Source organism: Condylura cristata, unplaced genomic scaffold (genome assembly GCF_000260355.1).
Source record: "Condylura cristata isolate star-nosed mole 26May11 unplaced genomic scaffold, ConCri1.0 scaffold00028, whole genome shotgun sequence".
Taxonomy (NCBI): domain Eukaryota; kingdom Metazoa; phylum Chordata; class Mammalia; order Eulipotyphla; family Talpidae; genus Condylura; species Condylura cristata.
Genome location: NW_004567129.1, coordinates 4,848,386 through 4,871,382, shown reverse-complemented (window position 1 = coordinate 4,871,382; position 22,997 = coordinate 4,848,386). Strand labels below are relative to the sequence as shown.

Here is a 22,997-nt window from a genome sequence, read left to right as displayed (position 1 = left end):
TGTTTGTCAAAGAGTCATTGCAGAAGTTAATACCCATTCAGGAAGAGAGACCAGGCAGAGGTTGTTATGAGCCCAGAGTCACACATCACTTCAGGTCAGCCCTGTCCCTTCTCCAGTAGGTTTGCAACAAGGCCTGTGCCATGGGCCCAAGCCCCCAGGGGCAGTAGAAATGAGATGGTACCCCGACTACATTCAGGAAAGGGCCTCTGTGGGGTGCAGGCCCTGAGGCAGAAGCAGGCATGAGCCTTTCCCTCTCCATCCCCCACCTTCTGCGCATTCTGCTGGGATTTAGTAGTTGGTGGTCAATTTCTAGGATTAGAATTGATATCTCTGGTTTTTTAGTCAAAATACTACATATGAGCATCCCAGTCCCAGTCCCATTTGACAATGTTATACATGTCCCAACCCAACCCTCTCGCAAAAAAAAAAAAAAAAAATCCAAAAACCTGTTCTTCATGTCTGCTCATGGTTGGGGGAGGTGTGGAAGTAATACATTGCAAAGTCAAGGGCTCTGGCGGGGAAACTTGGTACCCAGGACGGGCCTTCCCTGTCATCTTAAGCGGTCCACCTTGGCAGCAGCCCTCAGGGTCCCATTCATGAAGCGCAGTGAGCTTGCCACCCTACACAACTGAACTGCTACAGGCTTCCATTGAGAATGTTTGAGGGTGCTGGAGCGCTGGACACAGGAGCAGCATGAGGGAAGGGGTACAATCCCCACCTCCCAACTGAGCAATGCGCTTGAGGGGCCTGAGGGCTGGGAGGATGCCTCTCATACCTCCTCATCATGCTCTTTGCCAGAACAGTAGATGCTGAGAGCACCCGTAAGGTTCTACCTGTCAGGGAACATCAAAGGGTGAGTGGTGTGTCTTCAGCAGACACCCAGGAGAGATCTGATCATTGTAGAAACTGAACACTTAGAAGTTCCCAGGTCCAGCTGGCCTTGGTGATAACCAGAGATGACCTGGCAGCTATCAGTGCCCAACTGCTGTAGGAAAAGCTAACAGCAGGCCATGGATGAATGCCCCCTTTTCTTTCTGTGCCTGTCAGGGGAGTGTGTGTTCATTTGGGGGGACAAGGAACTAAGAATGCCATGTGTTCCATCATTTCATAGCTGAGAAACGAAGATTCAATAAGAGCTCTAGGGTGAGTAAGTGTCACTCAGCTTGCTGGCCACTGAGCTATTGTTTGTTTATTTTAAATGTACTAATGATGTTTATTGAAGGAATATTTATTCACAACACTATATTTTAGGGGTACAGGCTTAAACCCGTACACATTCGATACCGACCATACCACTCCTACCACCAGACCCCAATAACCCACCACTGAGGTCTATTGGGCCCCTCCCCCATTTATTCCCACCTCCCACTTACCCCACCCTGGTAGCCCCAGTAATGCAGTCAGATTTTGGAAGGTTTTGGGGTTCATTTTTGTCTGTTTAATAAGTTGTTTTCATCTTGGGCCACAAAGTAGGGATTGTACTTGCACCCCTCAGGATAGTAAAAGATGAATTTTTTTTTTTTTTGCAAACGTTTAGCACAATGCCCAGTAAATCTACATCAGTGCTGTTCTTATTACATTTCCCTGCACATTTTTTGATGCCTCTGTAACACACCACAGTTTTTGACTTGGGTTCTTACCTTCAGCCATTAGGGTGGTGTCCGCCGCAACCTCGTAGGCCTTCCTTCTGCTATAAACCAAACATCACAGCATTTGTTGTTCTCTTTTAAGTATCAGAGACAGATTCCTGGATGAAGCTGCACCTCAGGAACTCCCTGAGGGGTTGACGGGGAACAAGACAAAGGGAGATTTCCTGGGAGTGCAGCCTAGAATTAGAACTGGCATGGATCAAAGGTGGGTTAGGCTGGTTGCCAGGAGGGAGAACTAGAGAACATGAGGCTGAAAGAGGGCTTTTGGGGGTGACCCTTAGGAGTTGTTTCAAGAGCATTCACCGAGAATGTGAATGCACCCATGGCTAACCAATCCTCTCTGATGTTTGTGGGATCCAGAAATGACTTAAAAGTTAGTCACTTTCTGGGAATCCTTGTGGGTGATATGAATCAAGACCTCAGAACATTCTCCTTTCAGGGCCTTGGCTCCCAACGACAAGGAGAAATGATGCTGGTGGGGGGACTCCTTGCAGCAGCCCCATAGGCTTAAAGAACTCAATGCCAGTGTTCAAGGATTGATATGGAGGACATGGAAGTGGTCTTTGTTCAACTAGTTGGTTTGGTTTGAGCACTACCAAACATGCCAATTATAATGACTTCTTGGAAAAGACTTTCTGAGTTCTCCCTCTTGGGAAGTAGCCATCCCCTCTAGGGATGGCTGAGGGCAGGGAGACACTGACCCAGCCCCTGTTTGCTCACCAGGGGTGCACTGTTTCCTGAGCTGTCTCAGAGAGTATACCCCTTCCAGTATTCACAAAGGCATCAGGTGTTGTGGCTAAGGAAAAAACCCAGTAAGTTTTTTTTTTTTCAATTTAGCTCTTTTATTTTTAATCTAATATCTAAATCCTAACTGTAATTAAAAGCACAGGCTCTGGGCTCAGACAATCGCTGGTTAAGTTTCTGTGCTGCTGCTTACTGAAATTTGTGGTGGCAGGCAACTTGCCTGCTCTGGTCTTGCTGTCATCCACAGTCCTGGGCTGGTACTACACCTCTAAGGATCATAAAAGATGAAATCATGTGATCATGCTAACTAGTAATTGCTGATCAGGCCACAAAATAGTGCCTGGTTTGTAGCTTCTCATTCTCTATCCCTTAAAGTAAAGTCATGTGATATAACAGAGAAAAACATGCATTCTACATGCAGACACACTGGCTGCTTTCAGATAGCAGCTGTTATGGACCAACAGCAGGAACTGTGGGCCTCAACTCTCTTACCCATAAAATAAGAACAGAAGAATACTGTATCAAGGATTTTAATGGATTAAAGCAGTTAATACATGTCAAACATGCAAAGCAGTGCCAGAAGCCTCGAAAGAGTTATAGGCAAGGGAGGGTAAATAAAAACCCAGAGGCGTGCAAGTCTTTGCCCACCCTACCAATCTTAAGCACAAACTTTCCCTGAATAAATGTAAATTTATTTTACAGCTTCTGAGTCAACTTGTAGTGTGTTGACTGATAGGCCAGTCACCCATTCTCCATGGGTTTGACTGGGTACCTGCAAGATAACGCACCCTCCTAGGCTAGATCAGGAACTGAAAACACACCAGGTTCTTCATTTTAGTGCCTAGACTTTGTTCCAAAAGAAATGGATTTCACTCACCACAGTGTGCAGGCAAAATGCCAGATGCTGCACCCACCATTGTATGGTCTGGCTTCCATGGCACAGAGCCCCACTGGTGAGGCTGCTAAAATGCTGGGATGCAGCTTTGTGCACAGGATGAGGGCTGCAAACTGCAGCCTGACCCTCCTTCCCTGGCCTCAAGAGGGTCCACTTTTTAATGCCAGGTCCCCCATGCCTCTTGCTCCTCAATGCAGTCCTGTCCTGTCTTCTTCACACCCTTTCTGAGGAAAATGGCCTATCACTCTCTCTTTGGTTCTCCTATTTTTAGATTTAATAAGACTGGGTGAGTGCTTCCATTCCAACCCTTTTCAAGAAACAACAAGGAAATAATATAGTGCCGTAGAAGCACAGTTAGGACTGTCAGTGGTCTCTGTGTCTTATGGTACGAAGCAAACCTGCTCCTTCAAGAACAGAATCCTGGGTCTCCAGCTGTCTCCTGTCTGGTTCCCCTCTGTCAAGTTTAAAAAACCAGGCGAATGCTTTGTCATTACATTTGCAGTAATGCTGTTTTTGTTTATTTAAAAGTAAGTGCTACTCATATGCAAGTCTGTGCTAGGATCTTAACATTTCCAAATCCATCAAGAAAGCATTGTAGAGGAAGCCTCTGGGATTTGCAGGATAAGAAATAGCCTGAGCGAGGATTGCCCCTGGGCACCTGAATCGTGTATCATTATTAAAGCTACTGTCTGTTGAGCACTACATGGCTGATACTGTGCTAAATACTTCATATGCATTCTCTTACTTAATCCATTTCACACAAGGGACTTAAGAATTAGGTGTTAACACAATTTTACAGATAAGCAAATAACTGTTAAATAACTTTTCCAAGGTCTCCTAGCTGGTATGTATTGAATTTGGCATCCATATCTGTTTCTCTTCGTCCCCGGAGGCCTGGATTTTTGATAACTAAGAAATACTTTTTCCCATTTTACCCCACTACATTTCAACTTCTAACCTGCAAATTTCTAAACCGCTTTCTTAGGAACTCCACTTATCAGGCCCAGGAAAAGGGAGCAGGTGACTGGTAGAATGATCTACTTCATCTTAAGTACCATCTTTCTCCATGACCCACAGCTGCCTGCCCACTCTCCTACCCCAGCCTCCCGAAGAGCTTCCCACTTTTTTGACCCGGAGTGGTACCTGGCAAAATAACTTAGTTCTTGCTGTATAGGAAGCTGACATATTAATGCAAAGCCTCCTGAAATATTACTCATTATTATGCATTTTGCCAGCATTTGAGTGATTTGTGAACTCTTCATTGGAATAAAGTACTGTAAATGATTCATGAATGACCAAGTTTATGAAATTCTATAAAAATATTAGCAGGTGGTAATGATTCCCTCACACCGTGAGTATAATCTGCTGGCTGCACATTTGTCAATACAGGAGGACAGGAGTGGAGTGGGAGAGAGTCTTTTAGGCAGGTATGAAGCTGGTGAGGCATGTGGGCTGGGCTCCACAGGGGGTGTGAGGCAAAGCAGAAAGCAGGACCATGGGAGTGGGCAGGTGTCATGGCCAGGAGACATCCACCCTGACCTGTTGTTCTTGTGGACAATCCTTGGAGCAATTAACTTTATTACTACTATTATTAACATAAAACCACCAGCAATATCATGTCAAAATGTGGTGAGATAACATGAATATTTGGAAGGACAGAGAAAACTAGCATTTATTGAGTATCTATTAAGGACCCAAGAACTCTCAAGAGTTCTACGCATGAAAACCTGTGAAATTGATTTATCATCTTGTCTTTATGGATGTGTTAGCTGAGGATCAAAGGGTTTCCCAAGATGTATCATTATGATAAATGTCAGTGTTAACATTTATTGAACATTTTACAACGTGCCAAGGCTCTGTGCTAACCACCTAAATGAAGATCTCATTTAATCTTCATAAAGATGAGCTTAATACTGTTATCATTCTCAATTATAGAACTGGTGACTGGAACCACCTGTGTTCTTGGCTTCAGAAAATGAGCTATGTTTCATTGACTCCTTCTGAATATTTGTTCACATATTCTAGACTATAACTTGCTCTCCTGATCTCCTTTGAGTCAAATTCGTAGATAACTTTGACTTGGTTAAAAGTCTGGCCGTGAAATCAGAGTACAACTGGCTCCTGGGTTGCCTTTCACTCGTGTGGGTCTGCCCCCTCTAACCTCATGCAGCTTCAAGACAACTTAGCAGAAAATACATCAAGGTGAAAAATGATGCTGCCATGTGGAAACACATGTATCAGAGTGAGCATCAGACAATTGGGACATGTAGATAGACCCAGAGGAGCTATTTAGATGATTAACCTGCTTACAGTCATGTGCATGTCATACCTGGACGATGCACACATCAGCTTGATGGGGTTGCACTGCCCCAGTGACATTTGTACTTGAAATGCTCCCTAGTTCTCGGTTGCAGGGATATCAACTAGTTTCCCCCATGCCCATCTCTCTTGGCTGGGATTCTGGGTGGTAGTCAACAAAATCCTCTCCAACCTAATTTTATATAAAAAAGGATTAAATAAAGGCTACAGGTCGGGCCCTCCCTGGTGGTGCAACAGGTTGGGATGCAGCACTGTAAGCTGGCCACAGCCACTTCAGTGAATATTCAATCCCTAGCCCCAGAGGGGATCCACATGGCACAACAGACCTCTCCTCTCTTGTCCACTGCTCCCCTCAGCAACATACTTTGTCTATCTGCCTGTTCTGCTTCTCACTGTGTCTCTGGGGAATCCTCTCACCAAGCCTGACCTGAGTTCTGTATGCATACATAAATAACTCTTTAAAAATAATAATAATAATAAAGAGCACTGGTAGCTTTCAGAATTTCCAGGAGGGCCCAATAGCCTGACTTATGTGTGACATGACCAGAACAACTTCCTAGTGCCATTCTATCAGGCCTCAGCACCATTCGTGATTCATGTGCAGCTGGATCATCCTGTGCATTGTAGGGTATTTAAAAACTCCCCTGACCTCTGACCACTAACTGCCAGCCATACCTCTGACCCCATCTTGACAGTCCAACTATCTCCAGCTATGGTTCTATGAGGGCAAAACTGCCCCTGGCTGGCACCCCTGCTCTAGAGGAGTCATCATCACTACCACCTTTTCCTGCTGCTCAAAAGAGCTGGTAGCTGAGAGTAGGCTTTCCAGCACTCCAGCCCCAAAGCACAGCTGCTGCCTGTGTGTCTCACTGCCACTGCCAAGTTTCCTGCTGGGGTGTCTGTGGGGTGCCTAGATCATGAGAACCACCCTAACTGAGCGGTGAGGGACCCAGGGTGGGTGCCGTCATCTAGAGTGTCAGCTGTGTCACCATGCAATATCACTCCCAGTGAGAGGCAGGCAGTAAGAGGCTTAGCTGTGGAATGTAGGTAACTAGCCAGGTATGGCGGCACACCTACCATACCAGCTATCATGAACCTATTGGCCGACAACACCCATGTCCTGGGGAAGAGGCTTGACTAGGAAGACAGAAAAATCAGATTAAAACTCTAGCCTTGGAATCAGACCTACTGCAGATAGAATGTTGACTTGCTATCACATAAACCACATATAATTGATATTTCTATAGGTGAAAAGGGCATGTGTTGCTGTTCATGGTTCATCCTAAAACAGTATCACTTTGACAAGCTTTTTAGTTCTCAGCTTCTGTTTTCTAGTCTTTAGCATGAAGGTGAGGTCACAGTGTCATCTCCCAGTGGTGTTGTAGTTAGGCAGGGGTGCTTAGTGAAGAAATATAGTCCCTAAATATCCCTGGGGATCAACCGCCCTGTATTTATTTGAAGGTCCCTGCAAGTGAATCAGGTGAAAGTAGTTGTAAGGCATCCAGTTATCAGATAAACAGTAACACCGTGTGTCATCTACACGGGCAGTTTTCAAAGTGTGGCCCCCGGAACAGCTGAATCCTCACAGAAATTTTCCAAAAATGCAAATTCACAAGGTCTTAGACATACAGAATCAGAAACATTGTCCCTGTCATGTTAGACATACAGAATCAGAAACATTGTCCCTGTCATGTGTCTTTTCAAGCCACATTTCAAGTTGGTCAGATGGACACCATGTTTGAAAGCGTAAGTCTAAATACTCTGTGTCTGCATACCAGCAACTGGCTTAAGTCACTCAATGACTTCAATGACAGGAGCCTTTGAACAGAGCCCATGACAGTCCCACTGGGTGATACGCTTGTGCCTCCACAGTGTTTACTTCTCCAGGCACTCTGGTCGGCCCTGGAATGCGCTCCCCATCCCATGTATACTCTTAAAAATCGCCTCTGCTTTTGTTGCATAAATGGCCCCTGAAAAGCGGACACAATGCCCCAGGTCCCTTTACTCCACCCTATCTAGACTTTGGGTGACCAATAAAGGCCATGTTACTGGGTGTTTGCTTGTTTCTCAGACACCAACCTTGTAGTCCAGAGATGAAAGTGCCTTCGAAGATTTGAGCCAGTAACAAAGATCAGTTGCAATAGGAGGAAGCTGGCCTTGGGGTCAGCAGAACCAGCTTATTAGGTCTGTAACCTTGAGTAAGTTATTTGTGCTTTTCAAACTTTGCTGCACATTAAAATCACCTGGGGAGCTTTAAAAACCCCTGAAACCTTAGCAGCATCCCAAACAATTAAATCAGAATATCCAGGAGTGGGACCAAGCATGAGCATGTTTGTAAAATTCTCCAGGTGCTTCCATTCTAAAGCTGAGCTAGGGAACCACAGTGTTAATAAAATATATCTACACCCTAGTTTATTCATAACTGGACATGAGAATAATGACACCAACCAGGTAGCTTTGTAGAATATCTAACAAGATAATACACATAGGAGTTTCTAACATATAATAGTAGCAAATCAAAACTCTTATTTCCCTCAATCAGTGACTTGACTTCTAGCAAATAACTGAACTAACTGCTTTCTGATGTCTCTTTTGACATGAGCACTTTTAAAAAATTGAAACACAAGCAGAATTTGATAAACAAATGATCAGGTTGAATTCTGAGTCACTTTAAAAATAGGGCCCTTCCTGGTGGTGCAACTGGTTAGGATGCAGCACTGCAAGCTAGTCGCAGCCACTTCAGTGCGAGTTCGATCCCCACCCCAGAGGTGACCCACGTGGCATGGCAGACCTCTCCTGGCCTGTCCACTGCTCCCCTCAGCAGTTTACTTTGTTGATCTGCCTGTTCTACTCCCCACTCTGTCTCTGGTGAATCCTCTCACTGCTCCTGCACCTCTGGCTTGTACCCCAGTTCTGTATGCATAAATAAATAAATATTTAATATTTAATATATATATATATATATATATATATATATATATATATATAACTTGGATTTGCTCACAGCCTCTTCCCCACTTCACTACTCTGAGCATCTCCATCCAACTCTTTCCAGTTCAGCTCTTCACATTTCCTAGCACTTCATTTTGCAACCTGGCCTTATCTGCAAGGCACAGCTGGTGAAACTGAGGCATGAAGAGTTAAGCGACATCATCGAGGCCTCCACATACCTGGATTAGAACGCCGAGTTGCTGCTGACTGATTATTTGTTTGGTCCACTAAGCAAAGCTGCTTCTTCACTCAGAAACATATTTTTCTAGACTTCATTAGCACAAACCCTTTCAAAGAGCTTCAACTTGAATCTTGGCAGGTGAGAAAATCCTGCTCCATTCAACTCCCTCCTCTGCATGTGGGGGCCTCACAGCCATGCTGGCCCACAGCCCAGATGGACCACAGAATGAATAAATGGTACAATGGTCATTTTTTCCTTTTCTTGTTTTTTTACTTGCTTTAGTTATCTCACTACAAGCAAATCTACTTCATCATAGCTATTTTTCCAAATAATTTAGTGGCAATTTTTCCCCAAGGTGCAACAGACATATCAGAATTGTAAGAGCCTTTTGACCCATTTTATCTAACCTGTTAAATTTATAACTAAGAACCAGTTAAATAATTGGCCAGTGATTCTGATTCCCAGTGCTCAAAATTGTTAGTAATATTTCATTATCGCTTGATACCGGGCACAGTGGCTGAGCCCTCTGGGGCCAGATCTGGCAAACACAGATAAGACATCCGGTCCAGTTCTCACTGCCCTCCCACATCAATTTTTATTCATCAATAGTCATGAAGACAGTTTTTTTTTTTTTCCATTTCATAAAAATGAGCAAGGGAGGCAAGGGGGAATTTGTTTGGGACAAGGACTATGAAGAGAAAGGAACAAAATCTTAAAATGGGTTGAGACTCAGGATAGAGGACAGGAAATTATTGGAATTATTTTTTTTTTATGAGATATTGTGCAGAGTTGAAGGTGAGGACCAACAATTAATTAAACACTCGCAAAAGAGTTGGAAGGTTCTAGTTTCAAGAACCGCTTCTCGGAGCAAGTTACAAATGGGATACAGTTGGACTCCTAGCTGTCCCCTCCCCTCATGGGCTGCTGAAGTGCAAGATGGGAGCTGAGGGATGTAACTAGGGGATGGACCACCATGGTGGTGCTCCCTGGGGTGGTCCAGATGAGCAGCAGAAGCTGACATTGATGGGGACCATTGTGAAGCCAGCTTGAAGATCCTTCTGGGATAATGTCATACCGGAGGATGCGTTCCCCTTGAGCAGGTAACAAGTTAGAGGCTTGTGACGGGGACCAATGCAGGTGGCTCTCGGAAGCTGAGAAGCCGCCACCCTCTGGGCTGCCCGCCTCCTCAGCTCTGGCCAGCCACTGCTTGGAGCAGACCTCTTGATGCCTACAGATTTGAAATCAGGAGAATTTGTGGGCAAAACCCCAGAGTAAAAAGGAGATGTGCAAAACATACTCTTGCAGCTGAACCTTCTCTTGCAGCCAGAAGTGCAGATAGACAGGGCAGCACTGACGGACAGAGGCAACTTGAGGGCAGCACACACCCAGCAGCCCTCCCAGGCGGGATTCAGGTCAACCACAAGACTGACTCAGCAGGTAGAGATGGGATTCTTGACTCCTGCCAGCCACTGTCTGAATGTTCTAGGAAGTGTCTGCTTCATGAAACTGTCAATAAACACATCAGCGCATTTCTGACCCATCAGGAGGTTATAAGTGAATGAACATGAGCCAATGAAAGATACAAAGAGGAGGGGAGGCCTTGCAGGTCATGGCATGTGGGAGATGGCCTGAATGAAAGGTCTTCAGAGAGTAGGAATTCCACCCTTACCTCCCAGCAGTGGATCTCAGCCAGAGTGAAGTAGCCTCAGGGGACCAGCTGCAATATCTGCAGACATTTTTGGTTGTCACAGCTGGGAGCTCTGGTGGGTGGAGCTCAGATATGTGGCTCAGCATTCCACAATGCACAGGTCAGATCCTACCTGTCACCCTCTGCAGGGTGGCCTCTTATAGGACCTAAAAGTGCACTGTGGCTCAAATATTCCTCATTCTTGTCTATTGTATTTCTGGAAAATGGCAAAGGACACCCTCCTGTCCTTGGAAGGCTCGCAGTCTAGAGGGACTGATGATTTTTGACATCAGCTACACCATGGGACAAAGACAGGGCCATTAACAGCCTTCCAGAGGAAGTGACAATAAAGCCAGGGCTCAACTATAGGAGTTAGCCGGGGGACAGGATGTCGACCGACCCCGGAGAATGTTCTGGGAAGAGGGGGCAGAAGAAAGTTTAAGACACCTCCGGAGGAGCAGAGGAGCAGGCTTCTGCAGGAAGCGGCGGAAGGAGGAGACCTGTGTGCTAAGTGAGGAATGAGCTCAAACACGATACCTGTGGTGGCCGGCAGATGTCAAAGGATCTTAGACTGAAGAGTGACACGATCAGATTTGGATTTTAGCAGACCATTCTGGTTGCCGGCAGAGCACCGGCAGGAGGTAGCAAGTCCTGTCTCCAGGTCTCTGAAACCAGCACAGCACAAGTCAGATAAAAAGCATTCTCACCCAGCAAGACTTGGGAGGTAAATCCACATTCATACTGAAGATGTTACCTGTACTTGGGAATAAAATGAGTAGCAGGAAATAGGGTCCAGACCTTGCAGAGTAAGGTAAGAAGCTTGGAGTCTAAGGAAGCCTAGGAGTGTTTTCAGCAAAGGAGTGGCATCCAATTTGTATTTCAGGAAGATGTGATTTATTTGAACAAATCAACAATAGCATGCAAATTTCCATGAAATAGAAATCAATTCCAAAAATTTGTTTGAGAACACACCACCTACCAGGCACCAGGAGAAAAATTACAGATAAACCCATCTTCCCTAAGCTCAGTCTCACTGGTACCCTCTAGACAGAGGAAATCAGAAAAACCTTTATGTGTGTTCAGGGAAGGGGTGTTCTCCAGACCAAATGAACATTCTCTGTCAACTTTAGGTTCTTTCGTCCATAGGGGTTTACCTGTGGGCTATCTCAAAATTATGTATGAAACATGGTTGGCCAGAGCTATTAGCTGTTGATTGGTTTGATTGGTATCTGCTTTAAGATCTTTATTATGAAGCAGGAAGCGAAATCCATCTTTTCTGGTATCATAGTGGAAAGGTGAGGTGCTCTCTAGAAAGATCCTAGGTGCTCATCCCCTGTCTCAGCTGATACCACATGGGGCTTTGTTACAGTTCTCCCATGGCGGAACAAAGTAGAAACCTCTGGAGATACCCGTCCTCCTTAAGCGATGGCTTTGTCCACATAACATGAGGAGCAAAGTCCTGTGCTCTATTGATTTGACTGTACCTGGCTGCAAAGCACATTTAGCTAACTGACCACCACACCTGGGGACTAGCACAGGTAAAAGGGGTAACCCAAGGTAGAAGTTTCTGTCAATCTGTGAATACATCTCCTCTCCCTTTGGCATACTACAATGTAGGGCCTAAACATGAACTACTCAAGTCGCCTTACCTGCTGGGTGTTTCTTACTTTCTGTTATTTGAGACTGGTAATGAGCAGGGATGTTGCAGGGATGTTGTTAACTTAAGAGAGCAAGGCAGGAACAGGAAGGACCACAGGGCATGTTCCCAGTGCTGATCGCAGATCGCCCTGGAGTCAGGAGCGGCAGCTCTGCTCTGCCTGTGTCCTCCCCACCCCACCCAACCCCCCACATCAGTCCTGAACTCTGTTCTCAAGTCATAATAAATCATCACAAGCCAGTGGCTTACTTAAAACAGTACACACATTATCTTACCGTTCTGGGGCCAAAAATCTAGTTTTGGTGACTAGCACCAAGAGGTCAACATACAGGCATTTCTTCTCCAGGGGAGAATCTGGTGCCTTGCCTCTTCCAGGTTCTCTTGCTCTCTTCCCTCTCTCACTCTTAGGGACCTCATGATTACATTAACCCATAATTACTGATCACCCAGGATAGCATAATTTTTAAAATTCAACTGATTAGCAACATTAATGGCATGCAACCTTAATTCCCTTGGCGATTTAACATATTCACAAATGCCAAAGTAGGATGTGGACATCTGTAGAGGCCACTGTTCTAAGTACCCCCAATACCCCCTTTTATAGATGAAATAGAGGCTCGGAGCAGCATAGGAACATAGGCAGGATCACATGGCCGGGAAACTGATGGATAATCTTTGCCTTTGGCCCACACTACAGTGATCTTTAGAACCAGGGAGCAGCAGGGATAGCAGGCTGTGTGAGCATGGGGCCCCCTTCTTGTGTTGACTTCAAATATAGTGATAACTGGAGAAGAAAGCAACAGTCGGGGGGTCTTCGGGGGCAGTCCTGCACTGCTCTCTGCATGGGTGGAGGCTTTCTGTCATTTCTCTGAGGTGTTTTCCTGTGCGCACCAACGTCTAGGTTTCTTTCACACTTTGCTCACTGCTCACTTCTCTTCCTCAAGTATCATCTTGGCCTTTGATGAGGATCATTTTCCACAGAACAAGTGCGAATCAGGGAACGTGGGACACTTGATTGTCGTTTGTGTTTGGAGCAGTCTCAGCTCAGAGCTACTTTGCCATCATCATTTAGCACGAGGCAGGTGAGCTCCAAACACTGACCTGCCTGAGGCCCTCTCATCCAGGAGAGTGGCAAGGTCTGAGCAGGCAGGTCCCCCCATACCTGATCCTGCCGCTCACAGGCCTTCACATTGGAAGAAAGCACCAGGCATCTACAAGTCCAGATTCCTGCCCTGATGCAACTTACACAAAGTAGCAATAGCCAAGCTTGGCTGCACAGTGACAGAGCGCATCAGGCGCCAAGTGATCTCTCCAATGTTAAGTGCCCCATCGATGCCAGGGCATCTGGATGAGAGGGACTTAGTCACATTTGCTGCCCCTTGGGAGTTTATGCATCAAAGAACCTACAATAAGGACTAGTTTTTGGCACTTTTTATTTGAAGAAATTGAGGCTCAGGGAGGCATAAAGAGGAGATCACACTGCTGGCATGAGAGAGCCAGATGACAGAGCCACGTCCTCTCCAGAGCCCAGGCTCCACATGCTAGTCCCGTAGCATGCAGTTTGAATGCTGAGCTTCATATAATAAAAATGTTAATGGTGGCTCCCAACAGGAGAAATGAGGTCAAACACATAACGAAATACCATCTTATGCCCATGAGAATGACACACACTAAAAAGACCCCCAGTAAGTGCTGAAAGGATGCAGAGAGAGTAGAGCCCTACCTATGACACTGTTGGCAGGCGTATAAATAAGTTTCGCTTATATGGAGAGTGATCTGGATTCGTCTTAAAAAATACCATATGACTCAGAAAACCCAGTCCTGATCCAAATAATGTGGAAGTATTAGTACAAAAAACCCTATGTGCAGCACCGTTACTATAGCTGGAGCATGGAAGCAGCCAGAATGTCCTTGGATAGACCGCTGGATCAAGAAGTAGTGTAGCCGCTCCATGAGGTTCTATTCATCAGTAAGGAAAAACAACTTGGAGGGAGCTCAAGGGAATGATGTTAAGTCAAAATGACAAAGACAAATGCTGGACATTTACATGGCAGATGATTTGGTGAAGCAAAATACTTAGATAACTATGGGGTAGTAATAAATACTAATTGTAGGTTAAGAAGAAGACAGAAAAAGGCACAAAGGGATATAATGGATGGAAAAGAAAAAATAAAATGAGTGAAAGAAGGCACACATGCTGGCCCAAACCAGGGATCCTAAACTAAGAAAGACATTGGCTCCACATAGGAGCCCCTGTCAGGAGACGTTTTTGCTCTTGGCAACTGGGGGAGGGTGCAGTGGCAGCCAGTGGGTGGAGGCCAGGGGTCCCAGTAAGTACCCTGCAGTGCGCAGGACAGCTCTCCCACAAAGAAGGAGCAGGGCCTACTGCCTTGGTGCCTGGTGCATGGAGAATCCTAGAGGCAGCCCCCCAACCCCCACCCCCGGTTGCCATGAGCTGTGAACATAACCCAGCGTGTTTGCCACCATGGGACTTCATTTCAGTTCTTGACCTGCCTGGCCCTTCCCAGGGCAGAACCTCTGCACCCTTGCTCCTGAGAATCACTTAGTACCATGATCCTGGCAGAATTCACCAATGTGCATTTTTCATTCTCCGTGTTCTTAATGGGCTTTTTCTCTCATTGCTGATGACAAATTCCATTTCCTTACTCCTGAGGGAAAACTAATTCCAGCAAAGGCCATTTGTCTTGGGTACCTTAAGATCTGGATAATTTACTGCAAGTTTATTTTTATTGAAAATTATGTAGATAGTATTCAGAAACACAATTTCCAACTCTATGGCACACTTAAGCAGATTATATTTTAAGTGTTAATACATATACTGAGGATGTATGCTAAAAAATGTCTTTCTCAAAAGTTTTTTTTCTGTTTTTTATGGTGCTGTGTCTCTAAGGTTCTCAAATGCATGTGCTATGAAGTACTAAATGATTAAGATATTTTTCAGATGGGCAGTTAGTTTAAGTTTTGAGTTGTTACCATTCACCTGCATTTCAAACACCTATGCTTTATACAGCTTATGTGATTAATTAATAAATAGTTTACATTTAAAGGCATTTTAGATATTTAACTTGTGTTTCTAAATGTACCTTTATTTGTTTTTAAAGATTTGTTTACTTATGCATACAGAACTGGGGTATACAGGCCATAGGTTCAGGGGTGGTGAGAGGATTCACCAGAGACAGAGTGGGGAGCAGAACAGGCAGAACAACAAAGTACACTGCTGAGGGGAACAGCAGGCAAAATAGGGGAGGTCTGTTGTGCCATGTGGATCACCTCTGGGGCAGGGTATTAAACTCATACTGAAGTGGCTACAGCTGGTTTTCAGTGCTGCGTTCTAACCTGGTGCACCACCAGGAGGGCCCTAAATGTACCTTTTTTTTTTTTTTTTTTAAGCCTGGCATAAGCATGCCCATCTCTAAGTGTGTGGATCCTACCCCACCCGTTATGTGGACCTGAAAAGGTTTCAGATATTAACATAACAATTTTCTAACAGTTTTCTCACACTGTTTTGGTTTCTTTCTTTTTTTTAAGATTTATTTTTATTTATTTATGCATACAAGAACTGAGTAAAGTCCAGATGTTGGGGAGGGGTGAGGGGAAGGGACATGAGAAGATTCACCAGAGACACAGTGAGGAGCAAAACAGGTAGATTTGGCTGAAATACACTGCTGAGGGGAGTAGCAGTGGGGCAGGAGAGTTGTGCTGTACCATTTGCGCCAGCTCCCTGGCTGGGCATCAAAGTTGTGCTACAGTGGATAACGCAATAGTGCTGAGACTTAACTTCTGTGCCACCAAGGAGCTGTCTCACACTGTTTCTGAGAGATGCCCCTCACCACACATAGACACACACAAAATGGAGTTCTCTGCTCCTTTGGGAACATTTGGGAGATATTGAAAACTGTGATTGTGTCTTTAAAATTCACAGTGCACATTTGACACAGCAAAGACATTTTGAAGGCCTTCCTTGAGCCAGCGTATTCCACACTTTTAAAACCAAATCTTTGAACATTGTTTTCTCAGAGCTATTAACTAGTATAGAAATCATACTCTGACTACTGTTAGTGAGAAAAAAATTAATTGATGAGACCAGAAAGAAAAGGTCAGGGTACAGATGCCTGTTGCATGCCTTCCTGAGCTGCTCTGGACAGACCATGCTGGCACAGGTTTGGCATTAACTTCCTCCATTAGTGTCCTGGAAAGTCAGCCAGTCCCACTCCCTGCTATTTCAGCTAATTGAGAAGTAAGGCTGCCCACCATCTTTGGACAAAGGGGCCTAGCCATACCAGGGAATCTGTTCCAACCAAGAGAGAATAATGTCCTGACATCTGCTACAGCACAGATAGACCTCGAAACCTCATGCTGAGAGAAGCCAGACTGCAAAGGGTGCCGCTGAACAGTTCCCCTGATGCAAAACATCCAGTGTTGGTGAATCCTCAGAAGCTGTGTGCAGATGACTGGGCACAGCAAATGGACATGGAGATTTATTTCTGGAATAATGAAAATGTTTTGGGACAAGGTAGTAGTGGAGATTGCCCAATGTCATGGCTACATAAAATGCCACAATGTCATTCACTTGAAAATGAGTAATTTTATATGATGTGAAGTTTAACTAATTAAAAATTAAGGCAGGAAAAATCAGAAATAGTGGCCAGAAGAGAAAGGGCAGGACAAAGGGAGAAAGCAAAAATCAAGTACTGTCCTTTCACATTCTTCACTGTAGCCAGGGCAACTTGTCCACATCTGACCACAACCTAAGGAAATCACAGCCCCAAGAAAGGGTGGACACAGGAGTGACCATGGCAAGAAGACAGAAGATGGGGCCTGTAGATCTGCCTCATGAGCTGACCTTTGTTTAACCATGGTGGGGTGTTAGTGACCACAGCTGGCACTCACATGCCTCTGCTCACAAGGTGGAAACAAGTGACTTGAGATAAACGAAGCTCGGTCTGTTGTGTTATGACTTTATGCCCTTCTGCTTCAAGGAGACACTTTAAGTTTCCCCATGACCAGGTTAAGGAACCTCCCAAAGCTATTCTGACATTGTCAAACATCACAGTCATCAAGCCGATAAAAGGCCAGCACCTTACATGCCAGAGGAAGCTGGACTCCGAGTGCTCTGTGATGATGGACAGATTCCACATCAGCACTGGCCAGAGTGGCGGCCAGCTGTGCACTTTTGCCAATGCCATGGAGCACAGGGTCTGGCCTGGGCAGTTATGAGACTGAATCTTCCATTCTATTTACTTTTAATTGTCTCGTGGCTTATGGCTTCATACTGTATGGGTCTAGGAAGTCATGACTGGAAGTGTAATCTTAGCACCTTACAGGTCTCTTATTATTTGCTTTGCCTCTTGCAGTCTATGTAAGTTGGGCAAGTTGCTTGTTCTCTAATATTTAGTTTCTTCATCTGTTGCAACAGAGGAATTGGGAGGACCGACTTTGCAGAGTTGTCAAGATGAGCTGAGGCATTGCAGGTTAAATGCACAGCACCGGGCAGCTAAACAGTGTTTCCCATAGCATGTTTAGTGCCTTTTGATATAAACATCTCACGGATGCTTTATAAAACATCTCAGGGATGTTTTGCAGAAATGAGGCACAGAGAGGTGAAATAGCTGTGGTTAGAGTGATAACTATAATAGAAAGCAGAGGAGCAGGAATGTGTTCCCATATGTTCTGATGTCAAAGTCCTTCTGTCACCCTACTGTGCTGCCACCCAGGGTCCTGGTTACCAAGTTCATCTCCATCCACAGAACCAGATCTTGTCTTTCCCAAAAGCTGGTACATTAATTGTGTACTTCTCTGTTCTTTGTTGACAAAAGCTCTGCAGCAGGAGTTGAAATCCCTCACAGAGAAAACCTGTGAGTACGTGAGTGGGTTTCTAGGTCCACAGTGAGCTTTGGTTTCTAGGTCCACAGTGAGCTTTGCTTCTTGCCTAGGGTCGTTCTAGACCTGGGATCAGACTAGCAGAGGAGACCTTGGTTTCTGTCATCTCAGTCACATAAAGTTTTGGCTTGAGTCCAATCCTTCAGACACACCATTCTACCCATCTCATCTTTGCTTTAAGACACTGAGGACCCCCTTTTAGATGCCTTTGTCTGCATTCTATTAAAGTAGTCTGGAGCCACAGAGAACTAGGTCTGGCATTGATAAAAGCCTAACATCGTTTTTGTCCTAACTATAGTCATAAAGAACTGGTACATTCTGTCATCCTCACCTTTGGGCTAAGAGCAGTGTTGGGGCATGGAGGGAATCATTTATTCAGATCTGAGAGATGAATCAACTATTGCACACTGCCCTGGGTGGGCTGTGGCTAGCAAGTCAGCTTCATCCTCAACGAACATGAATGAAGCCAAGAATCAGTGCATTTCTGGGGGCTAATGCCTCCCTCCCCACTCCAAATACAGGACCTGTCTTGTCATGCTGGCTGTTCAACAGCCCTGCCCATGTCACTCTTAAGAAAAATAGAGTGAGGTTTCATTAATTCAGGAGATCAGTGGTAGTTCAGTTGTAAGTTATCACTCAGAGGGCGAGCAGCAGGTTTAGCTCTTCAAGTTGCGAATAAAAAAGATGAATGGCAGGAGAAAAAGAAGGCATTGAACTACCACCTGGCATACAGGGGGAGACCAGAAAGCCCTTCTGAACAGGTTCTATACCCAAGGTAATTAATGTATCCCTATCTGCAAATGATTCACTTGCATGATAAGTGAATCATGTTTTACTCCAACACCATCATCTCAAGAGGGTTTTATTTGGTGACCCATCAAGCTAAAGGATCTTGGTGTCTAACTCCAGCAGTGCGGATAACAGTAAACCCCAAAGGTGCCAAGGTTCCTCATGTCCAGAAGACAGAAGAGTATGCTGTCTCTCCAGTCCACTACTTCCTGTGATGAGTTTGCTTATTCTGGAGTATAGTTATCTTTTCCACCTATCCCACTCACTAATACACTCCATTTATAGATACCTATTCAGCAACTCTTACCTGTCAGGTACTATTTGGGGCACTAGCCAATGAAGCAACATTCCTACTCCCAAGGAACATGCAGCAGGAGAGGAGACAGGTAATATCAAATGCCCCTGAGGACAGCTAAACAGAGTGAGGAGGATGGGAAAACAGGGGAGCCGGGGGAATGGGTAGTGTGGTCTATACACAATGGTCCAGGCTGGCTCTGTGAGGAGGGGACACATGGAGAATGACCTGAGGGATGGGAAGACACGAACTGTAAATAACTACAGGGAAGAGTCACAGGTTGGAGGTGAGGAGACTGTTACAAACAACCGATCCTTTAGTCTGGGAAGGAACTCAAGGAAAATCCTATAGAACAATTTTTAGCTGATCTGCCTTTGGTGGGGTGCACCTCCCCCGTTTTTTCAACAGGGCCTAGACCCCTTCTTAACAGCCAGTGCAAAGGCCCTGGAACAGAAGTGAACTTGACATGTTTAAGGAAGATAGAAGGAAGGTGAATTGGTCTTCCAGGCATTTCAGGTCTTTCTGGCTTCATAATGAAATGGGAAGCTTTGAAGGTTTTAAGCGGAGTCTGAATGCAATTGACAGGTCTCTCTCTGGGAAAACTGCAGGGCTGTGGAAAATGGACTGGAAGGGGCTGCAGTGGTGGCAAAGAGCCAAGCAGGATAATAAGCAGACAGCCAGGTGATGGGGCAAAGCTTGGAGTAGGGTGAACCAGGTGGCAGTGATGTGAATGGTTTAGGTGTAAGACATGTCTGCAAGAAAGAAGCCACAGACTTTGCTACTAGATTAAATGTAGGGTGGGGAAGGAAGCAGCATTGAAGGTGCTAGGAGATTTTTCTCTTGAATGAAAGGGCAAGAAAGATTGCCATTTGCTGAGAGGGACAGGAGCTAGAAGAACCCCCTGCCATACGGAGAGCCATTGGAACATTAGGTTAGTCATCTCCTGCTGCTAGAGGATTTCCTCCTAAATTTTCTGAGTTGCAGCCAGTGTGAATCTATGCAAAGATTTTTCCCTGTCTGATGTGTTTGGGGGACTGGGTGACCCAGTCAGGGTGGGCTAGAGTTAGAGAGTGAAACAGGAGTGAAGGCTGGGCAAACCCCCCACTGTCAGTAGCAAGGTGCATGGCGGCCTCGAGAAGCCAGGCCAGTGAAAGAGGGTCCCTGTAAAACAGGCAGAAATCTCCATGTCAGGAGTGATAGCAACATTTGGGAGAATTCCCAGAAAGTGATTATTTTAGGGGATGGTCTCCTGGAGCTGAATCAGTCTGCCTGGGTTGCCTTAACAGGATCCTGAGGTGCGGGCTTAAACAAGAGAAATTTATTTTCTCATATTTCTGGAAGCCAGGATGCTTAGATCAAAGTGCAGGCTGGCTTGATTTCTCCTGAGGCAGTGACCTGGCTCACAGGCACTGTCTTCTTACTCTGCCCTCACATGGACTGTTCTCTGGGCATGCATGATGAGTACCCCATCCTCTTCTTAAAAGGGCACCAGTCCTCGTGAATAAGGACTCCAACCCCAAATTACCCTTTATTTAAAGTTACCCTTTTAAAGTTATTTTGTATCTCCAAATACATTCTTGTTTGGGGTGGGAAATTAAAATTTTAACTTATGAATAGCAAGGGTGGGGGGAGGAGCTCCAGTTCAGTCCTTACAGAGACTTGTGTTGAGGAGGATTCTGAGGTTGGGGTGGTAGTGGGAGGTGGGGGGTTGGGCTGTAATTCAGTCCATGACAGAGACTTGTGTTGAGGAGTGTTCTGAAGTTGCCTCCAGCTCAGCAGGAAAGAGAACCACCATCATTTGACAGTGTCTTTCTTAGGAGATATGCATACTGGCCTCTTACACACTTGTCTTGGAGAGGCTCAAATGTCACCTTCCCTGTTTCAGATGGAAGTACCCTCAAAAAGAGTTACTATTTCCAGGCACATGCTATATGCCAGGTGCCATTCAGACCGTTTCTCTTAACACTGTAAGAACCCATAAGGTGAGTTCTTTTATGACCTTCATTGGACTATGGAGGAAACTCAGACAACAAAGGCCAAATCATTTACCCAACACCTGCTTAGCAATTTGGTGGGTTCTTGTCCTGGGCAGGCTGAAATATAAGGTCATGGTGCATTTCTGATACGTGAGCTGTTAGCCTCAGGGTAAGTAAACTCTTACTGGAATAAAAAACCTATCAAGCCAACACTTTATCCAAGAGACTAAGGTTTTGTTTGAAGTGTACATCATTATTTGAAGCATGTTCTTCATGAACTATGAAGCCTTCTCCCCTGTGGTTCGCCAACTTTCCTGGTACCATCTAATTCACATCTCTAGAAATAGAAAATTCTAAGGTCCATCGTCACTTATGACTGTTATATCATACATGCCTGTCAAGCATTCTCCTTGGTGAAAGCATATTGACGCCTCTCTCTTCCAGCTTCCGTGTGCTTTTGATCGCTGAGTTCTCAGTCTGCATTTTCGTCTATAGCTCTCTTTACTGGTAGTGTTTATTTTAGATTTGTGAGCTCCAAGAGGGCTGAGGCAGCATGCTTTAAATAGACTTCTTCGTGTTGGCATAGCACTTTGTAAATAAATGCCCAATAATTCATTCAACAAACATCCAGTGAGTGGTCACTGTGTATGAAGCCATGTGCAGAAGACAGAGCTGATATTTAAAGGCGAGGCTATAAGTGTTGCTTTTTCCCAAGAATTTTATTATTAAAAACAATGTCTGAGTAACAATATTAATGGCTGTTATTACAGAGCCCATGTTTTCTGCCAGTAACTATACTCAGTACTTACATATATTCTCTTAATTACCCTAGCCTATCAAGCAGCATCTCCCTAAGTGTGTTCCTTGGAACACTACTTTTTTTTTTTAATAAATAATATAATAGTTTATTTTTACATCATTTTGTGCATTTTTGCATGGAACACTACTTTGACAAATTGTTGACAGATGCTATGCATGTTCAGGGGCCCCCAAGACCACCCCCTGTGTTGATAATTCATTAGAATGCACAGACTCAGCATGCAGTCATACTCACGCGAAAGCTCAGTGAAAGGATGCTAAGTAAAATCAGCACAGGAGAAGATTGCATGAGCTAGGGTGGGGTGGGGTGGAGAATAAACCAGTTTGAGCTTCCCAAGGTCCTTTCCTAATGAGGTCACTCGTGGTACTCTTAGTCCCCCCAACCATGAGTTGTGACAACACATGTGAATTATCTACTGGTGATGTGCTACCAGAGACTCAGTGTCCAACATTTCTGGGGCACTGAGGGTGGGGCTGATCATGTAGGTTTCCTTTATCTGGAATGTAGCAAAATTCCAGAGTTCCAGAAAGAAAGCAGATGTCTGTGTCCAGTTTAGGCCACCCTTATGGGTCACCATAATGTCATACATGCTGCAAGTTAGTCTTGAAAGCAGGTCTTTGTAGGGCACACCTCTTCAAGCCCCTGTGTTAGCTCTTTTCTGCACACTCTGTTAGAGAAGGATGGAGAGAGGGAAGAGGGAAGACAGGCACATACACATTTACGTAGGTACGTTTCCAAGATCAAGTTTGAAAACCCTGACCAGAGCAAATAATGACTTCTTTACCTTGGACGCTAATAATGCAGGGTTGTTTTTGTTTGTTTGTTTTGATAGGGGTCACCTCCATGTTCTTCCCTCAGAGCATCTTAGCAAACTTTGGCTTTATGGGAAACAACTATAAGATTGCCCACCTATCTTGTTAAAGTTAAGGTCAAACACTGGAGAAAATCCATTGCAGAAAAAGACATTTTTTTTTTTAAAGATTTATTTATTTGTGCATACAGAACTAGGGTACAGGCCAGAGGCTCAGGGGCGGTGAGAGGCTTCACCAGAGACAGAGTGGGGAACAGAACAGGCAGATCAACGAAGTACACT

The 22,997-nt window shown here is 45.0% G+C and overlaps 1 protein-coding gene across 1 annotated transcript in view; it reads left to right on the top strand.

The window, feature by feature from the left end:
- The window catches only part of CDH13 (cadherin 13), a 921,815-nt gene that overhangs the window by 515,512 nt on the left and 383,306 nt on the right, over positions 1 to 22,997 (top strand). The gene's annotated exons all lie outside the window — the stretch shown is intronic.